The sequence below is a fragment of the Musa acuminata genome, chromosome BXJ1-10 (genome assembly GCF_036884655.1).
Source record: "Musa acuminata AAA Group cultivar baxijiao chromosome BXJ1-10, Cavendish_Baxijiao_AAA, whole genome shotgun sequence".
Classification (NCBI taxonomy): domain Eukaryota; kingdom Viridiplantae; phylum Streptophyta; class Magnoliopsida; order Zingiberales; family Musaceae; genus Musa; species Musa acuminata.
The window spans coordinates 2,290,001-2,302,507 of NC_088336.1; the positions used below are offsets into that span (position 1 = coordinate 2,290,001).

Consider the following 12,507-nt stretch of genomic DNA (forward strand, 5'->3'; position numbering starts at 1 on the left):
CCGAGCGCCTAGGCGAGCGCCCGAGCGCCTCTTTCAATCACTGGTAAATACTTCAAAGGAAGCTTGGGAAATACTTCAAAAAGCAAAGGTAACAAACTTCGTCTACAAGTTTTATGAGCCGAGTTTGAAAAATTATAACAAAGGTACTTCTAAACTATTTTTAATTATTTCTCAAAAATTATTTCTATTGTTCATCAAATGAGACGAAATGATGAACAAATAAATGATCAGAGAATAATAGAAAAAATACTGAGATCTCTATATCCAAAATTTGATTTTATTGTTGTTGCGATTGAAGAATCTAAAGATTTGAAAAAAAATATCTTTAGAAGAACTTATAGATTCCCTTTAAGTTCATGAACAAAGGATTACAAAAAGAAGAGAAGACAAAACTATGGGGCAAGCACTACAAACAAAGCTTACTCTTGAAAATAACAGTGAATCAAATTCTCTAAGAAGAAGATGACAAGAACAAAGAGGAAGAGGAGACAAAAATCAGACCAAACAAGAATCTCCAAACAATGAAGGTGGTGGAGAAAATTCTAGCCAAAGAGGCTGGGGTTATGGCCAAGGACATGGCCGAGGCCGTGGACGTGGCAAAAATTATAAAAGGTCTGAAATACAATGCTATGTTTGCAAAAGGTATGGACATTACTCTTATGAATGATATTATAATCCTAACAATCAAGGTGATAAGGTAAATTTTGTTGAGGAAGAAAAGAACGAAAATCAAGTTTTGCTAATGTGTTATGATAATTTAAAAAATAATCAGTCTATGATATGGTATCTAGATACAAGAGCTTCAAATCACATGTGTGGCATCAAAGAGCTATTTTCAAAAATGAATACAAGTTATTGTGGGAACATTACATTTGATGATTTGTCTCAAAAACCAGTAAGAGGCTAAGGTAAAATTCTCCTTGAACTTAATAATGACAAAGAATTATGCATTTTAGATGTTTATTATGTTTCTGATATGAAAAATAATATTCTAAACTTGGGACAATTACTTGAAAAAGATTATGATATTGAGATGAAAGATATGGCTCTCTCAATTCGCGACAAGAATAAAACATTGATATCACATATGAAAATGGTAAAGAATAGAATGTTTCCTCTGCATTTAAGTATTTTTAATCAATCAAATTATTTTAAAGCTGATATTGATGATATTTCTACACTTTGGAATCTTTGATATGCTCACTTAAATTTTGAGGCTTTGAAACTTCTAAAGAAGTATAATATGGTGACAGAAATGCCAAAAATTGATCGCTCATCAAAATTTTGTGAAGTATGTATCATAGGTAAGTAAGAAAGAAAGTCTTTCAAAGTGAGAAGAACAAAAAGAGCATGGCATCGACTTGATATGGTGCACTCAGATGTTTGTGGCCCTATCAATCCAGTATCACTTGGATGAAGCAGATATTTCTTACCTTCACTGATGATCATAGTGGCAAAACTTAGGTTTACGTGTTAAAAGAAAAGAAAAAATTTTTAAGCAAATTCAAAGAATTTAAGGATTTGGTTGAAAAACAAAGCTATTGTAAGATTAAATGTTTAAGAACAGATAGGGATGGTGAATATATATCAAATGAATTTGAAAGTTTTTGTAGAAATAATAGAATTCTACATCAATTCACCATATCATACACACCTCAACAAAATAGTGTCTCAGAAAGAAAAAATAAGACTATCCTTAATATAGTCCGATGCATGTTAAAGGAAAAAAAAATTCGTAAAGAATTTTAGGGAGATGCTGTTGCTTATGCAGTTTATTTGCTTAATAGGTTTCCGACAAAATAAATTAGTAACGTTACACCAGAAAAAGCATAGAGCTTACAAAAACCAAGAGTTGATCATTTGAGGATTTTTGGAAGTGTTGCATTTACCAAGATACCAGAAGAAAAGAGAACAAAATTGAAGGATAAAAGTCATAAATGTATTTTGCTAGGTTATCCAGAGAATTCTAATGGTTACAAACCCTACAATCCTATCACAAATAAAGTTATGATGGCAAGAAATGTTAAGTTTGATGAACAACAGATTTGGAACTAGAAAAGTGATGAGCAGCATAAGAAAGCTATAGCTTCAGAAGAAGATGATATAATACAAGCAAGCACCTAAGTGGTTTTGTCGGAATCATCACCTAGATCAACTAGGTCACATGATTCAAGAAGTCCAATTATAAGGACAAGACTGATTCAGGACCTATATGATATAACTCGAATAATTGATACTAATGATGAACTTTCTTTATTTTATCTTTTTACAGGATATGATCCATTAACCTTCGAAGAAGCTTATAGAGATGAAAAATGATGATAAGCTATGAATGAAGAGATTCTTACCATTATCAAAAATAATACATAGGAGTTTACTATATTTCTAGAAGACCACCATGCTATCGGTGTTAAATGGATATTCAAAACAAAAAGAAATGCAAAATGAGAGGTGAAGAAATACAAAGCCAGATTGGTTGCAAAGGGATACAAACAACAATATGGGATTGACTATGAAGAAGTATTTGCACCAGTTGCTCGATTAGAGACAGTAAGATTACTTATCTCTCTAGCAGCTCAAATTAAATGAAAAATTTTACAAATGGATGTCAAATCAGTATTTCTTAATGGAGTTCATGAAGAAGAGGTATATATTCAACAACCCCCTAGTTTTATTATTCAAGAATAAGAGGACAAAGTATACAAGTTAAAAAGAGCTCTTTATGGGCCTAAACAAGCCCGAGCATAGAATTCTCGAATAGATATTTATTTTATTCAAAATGGTTTTTCTAAATGTCCACATGAACATCCTCTCTATAAGAAATCTAACTCTAATGGAGATATCTTGTTTGTATGCCTGCATGTAGATAATTTAATATTTACAAGTAATAGTAGCTCTATGATTAAAGACTGTAAGCATTCTATGAAAAAGGAGTTTGAGATGACCGACTTGGGCTTAATGACTTATTTCCTTGGTATTGAAGTTATACAAGATAATGGAGGAATTTTTATCTCACATGAAAATTATACAAACGAGGTTTTAAAGAAGTTTTCTATAGAATATTATCATCCTACAGAGACACTTGTTGAATATGGCACCAAGTTGACCAAGGAAGGTGAAGGTAAATACATTAATCCAACTTATTATAAAAGTCTAGTTGGATGTTTAAGGCATTTGACATGCACTCGACCTGATATACTATTTGGAGTTGGTTTAATAAGTAGATATATGGAAGTTCCTAAGACATCTCATTTAAATATCGCTAAAAGAATTTTATGATATATTAAAGGAACAATTGAGTATGGAATGTTATATTCATCATCTAAAAAGTTAGAGCTTATTGGATATAGTGACAATGATTGGGCCGGAAGCTACGATGATCGAAAGAGTATAACTGGATTTGTATTTTATTTTAATGAAGCTGCATTCACTTGATCTTCAAAAAAGTAATAGATCGTTGCTCTATCAAGCTGTGAAGCAGAATACATAGCAGCTTCTTCTAGTGTTTATCATACGATCTGACTAAGAAGATTACTCCAAAAACTTCATATGCCACAGGAGAAGTCAACCAAGAATTATGTTGATAATAAATCAATTATTGCCTTAGCCAAGAATCTAGTATATCATGAAAGATCGAAGCATATCGACACAAGATTTCATTTAATAAGAGATCATATAAAAAATAAAGAAGTGGAGCTACATAATGTCAAGACAAGTGAACAAGTGGCCGATATACTTACAAAACCTCTCAAATTTGAAATATTTCAACAACTTCGAAAGAAACTTGACATACTAGATGGAATAAGTTTAAGGGGGGAGAATGTTAGAATTAAACTTGTTAAGTGTAATAAAGAGATTTATTTCATCAAAAGAAATATTCATTGCATCAAGAGGGAGATTCATTACATCAAGAAGAAAAAATATATTTAAAGTCTATAGAAGGATAAGTCAAATTGGTTATTGGTTTTTGAAAAGGTTTCTTGAAAAAGAATGATTCATCTTGAATACAATTAATATAATATATCTTTGGGAACTATATAAACCTCATATGTTGAGTCATGAAATAGAGAAATATAGAAGATTAAAGCTTGTCTACTCTTCCTTTGTTTGATAACTCTATCCTTTCTTCCTATCAAGATCAACACAACTTAACTAATTATGGTGATGGAATAACCACAGGTAAATAAACAGGCAAAAAACAGGAATGTATAAAATCAGACCCGATGAATTGGTGGATACATAGCATTTAAGCACACAGGACATTCCAAAAGTTCACGCACACTGTTGGCATCTGAAAGATTTGTCTTTGGTGAGTGTTGAACGTGGTCATTAACATGCTCACTTACTTCCACCATTTCCTCAATTTTAGGGGGATCAATAACCTCAAGGCTGACTCTCATATCATCATAGTAAGCAGCATGCCATGAGGAGATACTATTATGCACTGAATACAAAATTAACCAAGTCAATCAATTGAGCTTGTTAATAATTAAACGAGTTAATCCTAGCGAACATCATGTAGAAAAGGACAAATTACAAGAATAAGCAAATATAAATATGGTATCTAGTTGTAAATGCATGAAATGCAAGAAGGCAATAGACTAAATGTAAATTTAAAAGAATATATCATTCAAGGGAATCAACAAATTTCTGCATAAGTTGAACTTAACAATGCAATAATAATGGAAGAATCTTGAATCATCCACAACATAAATTACAAATATTATGCCCCAGCTCTTTTATTCAGCTTAAAAATAAGAACAACCAACTTAATCACCCTACCTTCTTATCCATGCACAACCTTCTCAGCTTTAGGATGTCTGGGGCGTTCAAGACGGCCAAGAGAGCAACCAAAACAGACCATTCCTTTCTTAAATTTTAGGAAAGGAATGGTGGGGAAAAATTGGTCCAGTTTCCTTTGGCTAGTACAGCTAACAGAAGCGCTTGATATTTGGAGTCAGAAACATTCAGAAACCGGTTACATGTAGACTATTACTATTTAGTCTATTTTGATGATCATGATAGTTATTAGCAAAACAAAATATTGTAACAGAGTGTTGGAAAAAGAGAGTGAGAGATGCAAAAGTGGGTTCAGTTCCCAAATAGAAGATTCCAACCACGATCAGTGAGACATATGGCAAGGAACATGCAGGCTAACTCAAATGTTTTTCGAGTACAAAGTTTGAAATGGTCCACGTCGTCAACCTGCCAGCCTACTGAAATAAAACACTAGGACGGCCTTCAGCTTTAGAATTGTAATTTTAACACATCAGACTAGCTAAGCTAATACAAGCTGAACTAACGACAAATAGGGAACTTGAAAGTTAGGAGAGACTAATTTAATCAAACCAACCAAACAGCTTGAAGTTTATATGTGCCGCAAACATCAAACGGAGAATCACAAACAAAGGCATTCAGGGAAGTCAAAGCATACTGCATTCTCACGGATCCGGTCAAAACTACCAGACAAGGAAACGTAGCAGGGCACGAACAAAGAGCTTGAAAGGACTCAACTTTTCCACAATCAACACCAAATCCTTCAAAAGACAATATAAAAGCGACGGGTTTTGAGCACAAATGACGCACCAAAACTCCCCCAAAATCCAGAACTCATAGAAAAACGAGAAGAATTTCTATGATGCCGTAAAACAAGAACAGAATCCAAACGAAATTCTTAGTAAAACTTCAAAAGAAAACAAATTTAATTTCTGTATCGCAATATCTACCAAATCAAACATTACTTGAATATCCAAGGGCTCGATATCTCGTATGAGATTTACAAACGTACCTCTGAAGGAAAATATCAGCAGCCACAATGCCCACAATAACAGCAAGGTCAAATTCCCCTTCCGAGGAGTTCAAAGGGAAAGCATTACCGACAGATTCAAATTAAAGCCTCTCTCTCTCTCTCTCTCTCTCTCTCTCTCTCTCTCTCACATATTTATAGCTGGGGAAGAAGGGGTGCGGTCGGCTGTTTCACCGGCTTCTCGGAACCCCTTTTTAATCGGTAGCTTCTCCGCCACAGTGTGAACTTTTAGAAGCGTGCCGTTCAAGCCAATTTGAAGACGTTAGGCGGCAAGATCCATCCAAAGTCCCTCGTGCTTATGAATTGAGCCTAGTTTAAATTGACGTCTATTCTTTGGTTGCACGTGCCATGTGGCCCCTACTCCCGTTATTTGACAGGCATTTCACGTTCCTCTTACGTTGACCAAGTCAGCATTAATAAAATGCTTATGTAATGTACTTGCATCCTGATGTCTCTCTTCGAATGACAGCAACTCTGTTCAAGTATAAGTTGGGGTTATCTGATCTAGATTAAAAAATTTTAATCAGATTAGCTAATCATAGTTCTATTTTTTATCTGTTGTTTATCCATTGCATTGGCATTTATTTAAATCAAAAATAAAAATAAAAAATTAACTAGTTTATTGATTAGTGTCCCTTTTTCTCTCGAGAAAAGAACTTGACAATAAAAAAAATCACATATTAACAATTAAAAAATATATCATAAACTAGATAAATGATTAACGTAGTTCGTACACCGTCCAAACGGTACTATCGTCTGACAGAGCCTCGGAGATTAGGCTCTAGTAGTACCACCACTTGGTAGTAATAATTATTGATGGTACTATCACTCAGTCTGGGTGGTATCACCGCCCAAGCTTCTTGGTGACTGAGTCCGAGACTTTATTTTGCTTCATGCCTTACTATCGTAGTTAATCCTAAAATCACACTTCGATCTAAACAATTAATACTAAGCATGAATCATGTTGTTCAGTATATCATTGGTCCGTCGACGCTTCGTCCGATTCTTCAACTCATCGTCCTCTCTTGCGGCCTATTGCCCAATCAGCCAGTTGACCTCTACAACTCCGATATCCTTGGTGCAATATCCGCTCTTCTTGGACCGATGCTCGAATCCATGGCCCGAAGCTTTTTGTCGATACGTCGACCGATCTTCCGGCTCGACGTCCAATCTTCTAACATGTTTTTCTCCGGCCCAACATGATTCTTCCTGCTTTAATTGTCTCATCATGATTAAAGCATCCTACGTCACACAAAATGCAGATCAAATCAGAAACACTTATCAATTGGTTTCATCATCAAAATACGAGATTCAACATCAAGTTCAATTTGTTTTTGAAACAGATTGAATTGAAAATAATATTTTTCTGAAATCGAAGAATTTTCTACTACACTAATTCACCCCTCCCTCTTAGTACCATTCTTGATCCTAACTGTATACACATCATATAGTCCATGATAATCCATTCACATCGTACATCACTTGTGCACATCATCATCATATAGGATTGCTAGATAATAATAATAATAAATTAAATATTTTTTAATTAATTGATATTTTTGAAATTCAGGACATGTAGGGAATTTTCTAAATTATTAGGTGTATTTTGGTAATTTAAATAGAAAGGACATAATTTGGAATTTTAAAATTCTAAGGGGCAAATCTATCATTTTTTCAAGAAGCCCTAATACCCTTTCTCGTCTGCTACGTTGCGATGGCCGTCGTCACCTCGTCGGCGGTGGCCATTGCAAGGGGGGCGGGGGCGTCATCGTTGCCCACGTGTCATGGACAAACTTCTAAACAGGATGTTTAATGTAATGCTTATGTATGTCCGTGTCTTTTGGTATGTTCATTCTTTGCCTAACATGTAGAGAGACATCCGAAGGCTTAATATTCTCATTTTAGTTGGGTTTGGTGGCCGCTTTAGGCTTGTAAATAATGGTTGTGTCATGTCGACACTTGTGAGAGATTTTCGGTCTGTAGTGGACCATTTTGACCCTTTTGTTAGGATCAAGAGCACTAAGAGGAGGGGGGGGGGGGGGGGGGGTGAATTAGTGCAGCGGAAAACCTTATATGATAAAAATCGCATTCGTTCGATAAAAGTGATTTCGGTAGGAAAGCCGATTCGTAAATTACTTTAACTTTTGATTAAGCGAGATGTAGCAAAGATATAAGTGCAGTTTGCAGTTATGGTTCAAATCAGATAGTAGGCGTAAACTGAAATATGATATTCGTACGAAAAAACTGATTTACGTCTAAATACTGATTCGTAAATCACTTGATTAAGCGAGATGCAGTTAAAGCAAGGATATAAAGGCAGTTTGCAGTTATGATAGAAATCAAAACGTAAACGCAAACTGAAATATGATGATCGTACGATAAAACTGATTTATGTCTAAAAACTGATTCGGAAAGTGCAAAGCTTGAAACCCGATCGTATATGCGCAGAAAGCAGTAAGCTTTTGAGGAGATTTGCAGTAAGGATAAGATGCTCAAAGTAAATGCAAACCAAGATTTAGAGTGGTTTGGTCAATCTTGACCTACTCCACTTTTGGCTTCCTCCACCGACGAGGTCACCGACGTCAACTAGAGGCCTTCCTTCAATAGGCGAAGGCCAACCACCCTTTTACAGTTTCACTCCTTTTGACGGGCTTAGGAGACAACCCTTACAGAATTTTCTCTCCTCTCTTTAAAGATCAGAACTTGGAAGAAAAGAGGGAGAAGAACTTTTGGCCTTTACAACAATTTTGAGCTCTAAGAATCACATAATAAGATCAGGATTTCGGTGTGTGTATGTTGCCTTTCAGTGCTGAATGGGTGGGGTATTTATAGGCCCCAACCCAGTTTAAAATTGGAGCTCAAAACTGTCAATTCCCGAAATTTCGGGATCTGGCAGTTGCACCGCCTGACTGGAGCGGTTGCACCGCCTGGCAGAGCTCGAAGACTGAGCCTCTAGGCGGTGCCACCTCCTGTCAGGGCTGGTTGCACCTGCCAGAGCTCGAAGTCCAAGCTCAGGTGGTGCCACCTCCTGACTAAGGCGGTTGCACCGTTCAGCCAGAGCTCGGAGACCGAGCCCAGGCGGTGCTATCTCTGTCAGGGGCGGTTGCACCTCCTTCTAGAGCTCGAAGACTGAGCTCAGGCGGTGCCACCGCCTGATTGAGGCTGTTGAACCGCCTAGCAGAAATTAGGGTGAATGGGTTGATCCATTCGGCCCAATTTGGGTCTTTTCAGGGGCCCAATTGCCCCAAGATTAAGTTGATGGGGTCACCTCCCATTTCCAACTTAATCATTGTGCTAACTACAATTTTTTCTAAGATATTTACTGTAACTTGCTCCGGTGCGTCAATCGCTTCTTCCGGCGAACTTCGGTCGATCATCCGATGAACCCTCGGTGATGCTCCTGCTGACTTTCGGCAAACTCCTGGACTTGCGACGATCCACTTGGCGAGTTCCGACGAGCTTCTTTGGCAAGCTCATGGACTTCTCGGATTTGTTCCCGCAGAACCTCCGACGACTGTCCGAACTTCCGTCGAACTCTCGAACTCCCAACGTGATCATTGTCTTGACTCCGGCGCAACTCCTGTTGCATATCTTATTTTCATTGTAGTTAATCCTGCACACTTATCTCAACATATAGATTAGATAACAAATGATAATTGACTTCATCATCAAAATCCGAGATTCAACAATCTCCCCCTTTTTGATGATGACAATCAATTGATATTGGAGTTAACCTTAACTCCCCTTGTCTATATGCCATACTTGAGATAAGTCATTCTTGAATTCAAAACCTTTGAATTCAAGAGACATATTGATAAGTTAAAATCATTTAAACTTATCAGTACTCCCTTCATGATTCCCATCATGATGTTTCTCTCTTAAGATGATGTCAAGGCTTGACATTCATTTTCAAATTTTATATAACAGGTTTGAATGATGGTAATAGTAGCAATTCATCATATTGTAAGATATCAACATGTAAAACTGCGAAATAAGATTTTGATATCATTACATGATACAAACAAGCCATAATGCAAATTATAGCAATCATAGCATCAATTCATATATCTCTTGGTGATGCAAGCATGGCATTAATACTCATATATTTCTCCCCCTTTGTCATCAACAAAAAGCATGGTAATTGTGATAGCAAGAGAACAATAAATGAATTTTGAGCATAAGTGTGATAGTTGTTCATGCCTTTACATGTTATTTTCCAAGCATATAAAGGAAAGCATGATACATAGATTGCTTTGAATACTTCTTTCTTTTTATTTGTTATAATCTTTTTGCATGAAGGAGGAAGACTATTTGTGATTTTACTTTGAGTGAAGTTAAAATCGATGAGAGATTAAATCATGCTTCATTTTTACAAGGATCAAGATATGTATGTGAAACAAATCTTTGCAAATAAAAACACTATCATCCATATTTCAAGATGGAATTTATAAGCAGGAATCATTTCATCAAATCCATTTCAGAAAAATATTTTTCATAAGTGTGAGAAAATCCGATTGTTAGGATACCAATTGTTAAGCGAATCCGAAAATGAAATTAACACTTTCATGCATTCGGACAAGACTATGCTATTGATTTTCAAATACAATCATGAAGACAAAACATGCTTATTGTTATGGAAATTTTTGTATTCAACACATAATTTCTAACATGTTATTTAGGCATGTAATGACAATCAAGTGATTTGATCATTCAATAAAGTCTGAAAGATAATTTTAACTAGTTTATGTATTCGGACACATCAACATTCCTAATTCTCTTCTTATGAAATCAAATTGTTCTTCACTTAGAGGTTTTGTAGAAATATCAGCTGGTTGATGTTTAATATTATGGCAATATGATGCATCAACTGCATTGGTATATCATTTTCTCAAATCATATTTATCATGGAAACCAAAACATTTAATTTCAATGTAAAATCCGACAGTGAGTAACGAGATTAAACAATGAGTGATGTTCGTAACTCTGCTCACAAACAAATACATCAGGTAACCATATCAAAGATCAAGGCACAGGGCATTGTGATGAGTAACATAAAGAGTTTACAATAACAATAGGTGATTGTGTTCATATATACACGTACAAGCTCATTCAAGAGGTGGAAAATTAAAGTGCCTAAATAAAGAGTCAAATTGTCGATGAATTTGCTGCAGCTCAGATAGGATTTGATCTTGTCGATGTTCAAGTCGTTCTTGTCTTTGTTCAAATCGGTCCATCCGAATCCCAATATCTTCGATAGATGATGTATGCGCTTGCTCAAATGAATGTGTTTCCTCAAAGGGACAGATCGGAGGAGATTGAGTATCCCTAAAGACTGGTGTTTCCAGTTCTGGTTCAGGTTGAGGGGGATCAGTTCTTCTAGGCATTCTAACCCAGTTACCGTTTCTATAAACACATCTTAATCAGTGAAGTAGATTTTTGTTTATTATGCTAAACCTATCTACTTTTATTACTTCTTCTTCCGGTGGTATTGGAATATCGTAGGCTTTCAGTATTCTAGTGATTATACCACCATATGGAAGCATCATGTCTTTCTTAGATAGTTCTAGCATGTTTTGCTAGATAAGATAACCAAGACAGATGTCATGTCCTTTCATGATCCAATACATAGTTCCTAATTCTAATTGGCTTACTTCATCATGATGGTATTGTTTAGGGAGAATGATGCTAGTTAGGATATGATGAAGTACCTTAATGTTTAGTGGCAGTAGATGTTCACAACTTTTAGGAATAAATGCTAAGTTGGGATTGGCGAAAATTGTTCCTAAGGCTTCAACATATGTTGTCCCAACAGTTTCATCATCCCATGATCCTCTAAAGTAAAGTCCTCTATTTTTTATGGGAATGCCTATCATGTTGCAAATGAATTTATCCGTAATGGAGATGTGTTGTCCTAAAAGATAGGTAGACATTCTTTCTTCTTCATCTACTTGTATATTATTGTAAAACAATCTAACAAGTCTTGGATAGATGAGTTCACTAATTTGTAAAATAGGGAATAGATCTAAGTTTGCAAACCATTGGATTGTCTCTAAGTCTCTTAGTTCATTTAAATCTACATGTTTTCCCTTATTGACACTCCTAAGTTCGAAAGAGGAAAACTTTTCAGCATGATATTTTGAATCGAAAAGGGTAAGATCAAAATCTTCCACTAATCTCCTCTTCCCTTTGTCCCTTGAGGATCTTCTAGACCCCATAACTACTGCTATTTAAGAGGATAGTAATGAACAAGAGTAAATGAATCAAAAACAGAATTTAAGGGGTTCTTAGAGAATACCTTAGTGAGATCTTCAATAGAAGGAGAGATTGTTGATCTTTTGCTTCAAAATGAGGAGTATTTGGGATGCTATGAGGGGTGAAATGGAGGTGGCGAAGCTTTGGAAGAGTAAAGAGGGGAAGGGAGTGAGTTGGGGTCGGTTCCACCGTCGGCCCTAGCTCGAGTTAAAAAGAGGCAGAATTGCGGGCGGTTGCACCGCTGGCTGGGGCAGTGCAACCGCTTGCAACACGTGACAGCCGAAGGTGTTACCTCCAGCTGGGGCGGTGCCACCGCCTGTAGGTGGTGAGCACTTATTCTGACCGCAGTGTGATCTGATTTGAATGTTTTTGACTTAAGAAGAATTTTCATTCAGAGCAATCAACTTTACTTATGTAATTACGTAAGAATTTTCATTGTAAGATAAGAA

The 12,507-nt window shown here is 36.0% G+C and overlaps 1 pseudogene; it reads right to left on the reverse strand.

The window, feature by feature from the left end:
- The window catches only part of LOC135594861 (E3 ubiquitin-protein ligase DIS1-like), a 72,687-nt pseudogene extending 67,814 nt beyond the window's left edge, over positions 1-4,873 (reverse strand).
- Positions 4,874-12,507: the final 7,634 nt, after the last annotated feature.